The sequence below is a fragment of the Notolepis coatsorum genome (genome assembly GCF_963971535.1).
Source record: "Notolepis coatsorum genome assembly, contig: SCAFFOLD_212, whole genome shotgun sequence".
In the NCBI taxonomy this organism is placed as follows: domain Eukaryota; kingdom Metazoa; phylum Chordata; class Actinopteri; order Aulopiformes; family Paralepididae; genus Notolepis; species Notolepis coatsorum.
In genome coordinates this window covers 354,430-360,429 of record NW_028172929.1, presented here as the reverse complement: position 1 = coordinate 360,429, position 6,000 = coordinate 354,430, and positions in this window count along the sequence as shown.

Below are 6,000 nucleotides of genomic sequence, written 5' to 3'. Positions count from 1 at the left end.
ATCATCATGAATTACTGTCTCTGTTTTATGGGGCTGTTCGGTGGTCAGGTCTGGTTTGGCTGTTGACGTCTCTTTGAGGTTTTGCATTTCCTGCCTGATTAGATTGATGTCTTTCGACACCTCTTCCACTTTACCCATGGATGTCCGCATTTCTGTCGACTCCAATTTGGCTGTTTGCATCTCTTCTTTGAGTTTTTTCAGCTCCAGCCTGAGATCATTGTTCTGTTTCGACACCTCTTCTATTCTGTCCATGTGTGTTTTCACCAAGGTCCAGAGAGCAGGCAGGGAGTCTTTTCGCTCTGTGTTGGGGGGGGGGGGGTCTGTAATTCTTTGCTCGATTTCCACTTGTTTGCGTTCTATCTTTGAAAACATGTCCTTCATTTGTTTTATCTCGGTGAAGCAGCAATGGTCTGTTGTGGGTGGGTCTTCACTGCTTATTTTCTTTAGTGCCGTTTCTCTGATTCTGGGGAAGTCTTTCTCAAAGGGACTTGTGTTGCCCTGAATCACTATCATTCCTGTATGATAGAAGTTTGCAACTGTTTGGTTCTCCCCTGTGTCTATTTCCAGTGTTTGTGAGACACTATTTCCCTTTTTTGTAGCAGAGGGATGGTGCTCTAGTGTGGCCGCGTGCCATGCCGTATAGTCTTCAGTGTAGAAAATGAGGTTAGATTTGCGTCCAGTGCATTCAAAGTCTGCAAATAGTTTATTTGGCTTGCTCTTTAAAAAATCTTCTTTGTATTTCTTCTTTTCTGCTTTGTTCTTCATGTCTTCTGGGTACAGCACTTTGGGGACTTGCGTTTGGCCCTTATTTGCATTTGTATCAGGGAGCGTGTGTGGCTCAGATTCCATTGTTGAGGGTTGAAGAACGATAGGTTATGTAGATAACCTAGTTATATTAGTATAGGCTAAGCTCCCGCTCTGAGCCTTACGAGATACTCCATATCGCCTGTGATACCTAATGTATCTCCCACGAACAAAACACATGCACCCCACCTGTATGGGGCCCCGCCCCTTATGGTGGTACCACCCATATAATCATGACTCTGGTCATGACACACCCTTCCTCGCCAAAAACCCGTCCCAGGAAAAGATCCCTCAAGAGGGAACTCAGGGTGCGCAGAGCGGGAGCTTAGCCTATACTAATATAACTAGGTTATCTACATAACCTATCGTTATACTTCGTATGGCATCGCTCCCGCTCTGAGCCTTACGAGATAATGGGGAAGAGCGGGTGCGAGACCCGACAGATGTACCCCCTGAGGACCCGTAAGCCCACATCAAGGGGTGCGGGGAGCCCTGTCACCCCATCCTTCCTAACGAAGGGGGGGCGCAGTCAACTCCACCTGAATGCGAACAAGAGGGAACTAGAACCCCTTGAACACACCGTACAGGCGGAACCACGTGTGACTCAACACACTGCGGCCCATACCCATACACTCCCGCTACCCGACCAAAGGACGGGAAGCAGGAAAGGCCACAGACCCCAGAACCGCCTGGGAGACAGAACCCCCGGTCATGTCCATGAGGTAAAACCTTACAAAGGGGCCCGGTGAGGACCATGAAGCTGCAGCACAGATGTCCTCCACCGAGGCCCCACCCAGGAGAGCGGCAGAGGCAGCCACCCCACGAGTGGAGTGCGCCCTGACGCCCCCAGGGGGATCCTGCCCAGCCAACGTGTAGCAGAGGGCAATACCCTCGCACAACCAATGGGACAGGCGCTGCTTCGACAGTGCCTTACCAGCACGAGCCCCACCGTAACAGACAAAAAGCTGATCGGTAACCCTGAAGTCCTGAGTACGGCTGAGGTAAAACCCCAAAGCACGGACTGGACATGACAGGTGAAGGCCCGCATCTAACTCACTAGTGTGAGGAGGAGGACGAAAAGCCTGAACCACAATATCCCGGGAGCGGAAGGAACTCCGGATATTCTTAGGCACGAAAGCAGGATTAGGTCGCAGAGTGGCACCGCAATCGGTCCGAAAAGACAGGCACTCTGGACGTACCGAGAGAGCACAGAGCTCACCCACGCGTTTAGCGGAAGTGACAGCCAGTAGGAACGCGGTCTTGAAAGACAGCTGTCCCAACGGCGCCTGCTCGAGCGGCTCAAACGGGGCCAAGGACAACCGACCGAGGACCAATTGAAGATCCCAAGTCGGAGCCAAGGAGCGTTGCACCGGCTTAACGCGTCGAGCGCCAAGCAGGAAACGCTTCACAAGAGGGTGGCTGAACAAGACATTCCCCTCAAATCCCTCATGATAGGAGGATATAGCTGCCGCATATACCCTCACTGTCGAAGCCGACAGACTATCAAGGAGAGACTGGAGATAACCCAGAACAGCATCCAGGGGGCAGGAGACTGGGTCCCAGCCCCCCCCCTTACACCATTCTTGGAACGCACGCCACCTGCCCGCGTAAACCGCGACAGTGGAGGGAGCATGCGCACACCGGATGGTATCAACCACTGCGGGATCCATCCTCTCCAGACTCACCCTCCCACCAGCCACACCACCAGGCGTTGACCCAACACCGGAGGCTGGACAAGCACTCCGTTGTGCTGCGAGAGGGCCGTCGCTGACCACGGAATGACCCAAGGAGGAGCGACCAGAAGCTGGATTAAGACCGGGAACCACACTGACGTGCCCCGGTCCGGTGCGACCAGGATCACCGTCCTGCGCTCCCTCCGTATCCGCTCCAACAGCTGACTCAACAGCTGTACAGGAGGGAAGGCGTACAGAAGACCGGGCGGCCATGGAAAGGTCGAGAAGGCATCCACCCCCAAGGGGGGATGATCCGCTCGACTGAGCGAGAACCACAAGGGGCACTTGTGAGAACGTCGGCACGCAAACAGATCTACCGAGGCCTCCCCGAACCGATCCCAGATCTGTCTGACTATGTCGGGGCGGAGTTCCCACTCGTCGTGACGAGGACCGCCCCGAGACATTATATCCGCCGCCACATTTTCCGTACCAGGAACGTGGAGCGCCCGCAGACTGCGCAGCCTGCGGGATGCCCATAGCAACAGTTCGCGCGCCACCCGGAGCAGGCGGGCGGAACGAGTCCCACCCTGCCTGTTGATATACGCCGCCGCCGTCACATTGTCTGTCCTGATCAAAACATGCTGGCCTACCACCAGGTGGCCGAGCCGTTTGAGGACCAGGAGGACCGCCTTCAACTCCAACACATTGATATGCAGGACAGCTGGGTCGGCATGACCCGTCCAGCTGCCCCCCACTGCGTGGGTCCGAAACGCCCCTCCCCAACCCGTGAGAGAGGCGTCGGTGAAAACCGTGACGTGGGAGCCTCTGCTGCCCATGGGGACCCCAGCGGAGAGGATACCCAGCCTCCCCCAGTGGGCGAGATCCCCCCATATCGACAAAGGAACCGTCAACCGTCTCCCTTTGCCCCACACCGGATCTATTCTCAAAGAGAGAAACCACCTCTGTATCCGCCTCATAAAGAGGAGGCCAAGAGGAACCACCGCGTGGGCCGCCGACATAAGGCCCAGCAGACGCATCACCTGCAGCGCCGTAACCGTCCCTCCCAGACGGAAACCCCCGAGCGCGTGACGGAGATCCCCCCGACGCTGCTCCGAGAGGGTCGCAAGCATGGGCTTCGACCTCAATGTCAAGCCCAAGTACTCCACCTGTTGACTGGGAAGAGGGGTACTCTTCTTCCAATTCACAGCAAAACCCAGGCTGGTGAGGAATTCCACCACCAGTCGAGTATGAGACCTGGCAACCTCCTCTGAACGGCTGAGGAGCAGAATGTCGTCGAGATAGAACAAAACTCGTATCCCCCGACGACGTAAAGGCCCCAGAGCAGCCGCCACGCACTTGGTGAATGTGCGGGGAGCCAGAGAATAACCGAACGGCATTCTGTGGTACTCGTACGCCACGCCCTGAAACAGGAACCGTAGGAACTTCCTGTGAGGAGGGAAAATGGGTATGTGAAAATACGCATCCTTCAGGTCTATGGAGGTGAACCAGTCCCCCCTCCTGACAGCAAGCAGAAGGAGTCGGACGGTCAACATCCTGAATGGTCTCACTACAATCAACCGATTGAACATGGACAGATTCAGTATAGGTCTGACCCCCCCAGTTTTCTTGGGCACCAGAAAATAACGGGAGTAGACGCCTGACATTGCGTCCTCTCTCGGGACCACAACGACGGCCTGCTTCGCCAACAGAGATCGAATCTCGGCGGCCAGGGCTGTCACTGCGCCCGACCCTGACAACAGGGTCGGCACCAAACCTGAGAACGGAGGATGGGGCCGCGCAAACTGCAAAACCAGCCCCGCCTCTAACGTTCCCCTCATCCACCGATTCAAGGGACATTCCCGTCGCCATATGTGAATATAATCCCACAGCGCCCCCGCCGTCAACTGACGCTGGGCCGCAAGGAACAGCAGATAATTGGCCCGGTCCCCCCCGTCGTGCAAAGCACCCAAGGGGGGACCCCGACAGAAAGGGCCGGTTTGATACGGGAGGAGCGGTCATCAAACTTGTGGACACACACTCACCCCCTGAACACCCCTCCAGCACACGCTGAGGAGCCGTTCCGCAGCCAGACACGCAAGGCCTGAGGACCCCATGGGCTCCTACACGCCGAAGCCCTGCAGTGATATTACTACCACTCAAATCACGCCAGCCTCTCCTTTGCAGACCACTGCCGGTTTGACGGGAGTGGGAGGCAACAGCGCGATACCCCGCCTGGCGAGGGCGAAGCCGGGGTAACCCCTGCTGAGCATTCAACAGAAGAGGCACCGAGTCCCCCTGCTGACCACTGAAGCTAGTGGCAGCTGCAACACCAGGTTCCACCCACCCACAACCTGCGGTGTAGGAACCACGCGACGACGGAACATTCTCACGGACAGACCCAGGCTCAGCCATCAACTGGGTGTCAGCCCCTGTCTCCATGAGAAGCGAAGAATGGGGCCGCATACGCTTCAAAGAAGGTTCGCGGCCCGCAGCCAAAGGAGAACGCTCAAAGCCGCGTTTCTGGGGATACCAGAGAGGGGACCGAACGGGGAGCGGGCTGCTCGCGGCAAAATGACGACGGGGTGGTTTACCAACCCCGAAATCACCAAAAATGGCCGATCCCTCGGCCGCCAAGACTGTCGGCCTTGCGAAACCCTGTCGATTCTCCAACCAGGGCACCACTGGCGGGGGAAACATGGCCGCCTGTCGAGGATCTCGCCACAGTCGTTGACGAGACCGTGCTCCCACCCCTGGCTGCACAGCGTGAGGCGGTGTAGGACCCGAATCAAAAACCGCCTGCGCCTCCACAGAACGCCCAAAAAGACTATCTGTGGAAAAAGGAGTCGTGAGGAGAGAAAACCTATCCTCTTCCCCAAGAGGAGACTGCTCCAACCAAAGATGCCTAACAACCAAAGTCGATAGCATCCGAATCCTCCCCGCAGTTATAGCTTGCGACTGAGTCAAGATCTCTATAACACCACAAACATGAATCACGTTCATAGTGTCGGTTGGACTCAAAGACCTACAACCCGACGCCATCTTGGATAGGAAAGTAGCCAGCTGAGCCACAACACTGGCCGCCGCTAAATGCCATCCTGCAGCAGTATACCACTCATCCGTCCATACTGCCACCCTCCGAGCCGACATGCTATCAAGCAACGGCCGGGCGGAACGTCGTTCATCCCCGCCTGGGCACAACAAAGAAGCTACCTGGCTACTTAGCCAAGGTACCCCCGGGCTGCACCCCGTCGTCAGCCCCTTCACCCGCAAAAAAGGTAAATAGAGCTCAGCGAACCCCCCCACACCCACCACCGACTGACCTTCATCAATGAAGGTGGCAAGAGGAGGGAAAAGCGGAATCCCGCGGCGGGGATTATTAGACATTCCAGCGTCAACATCAGTGTTAGCAGAAGAAGCAGCAGTAGCATTAGCAGTAGCAGTAGCATTAGCGTCAACAGCATGTTCCAGGATCGCCAAGACATCGCCCACTACAGTGGAACGATCGCCAAGCCGCCCCGGCCCT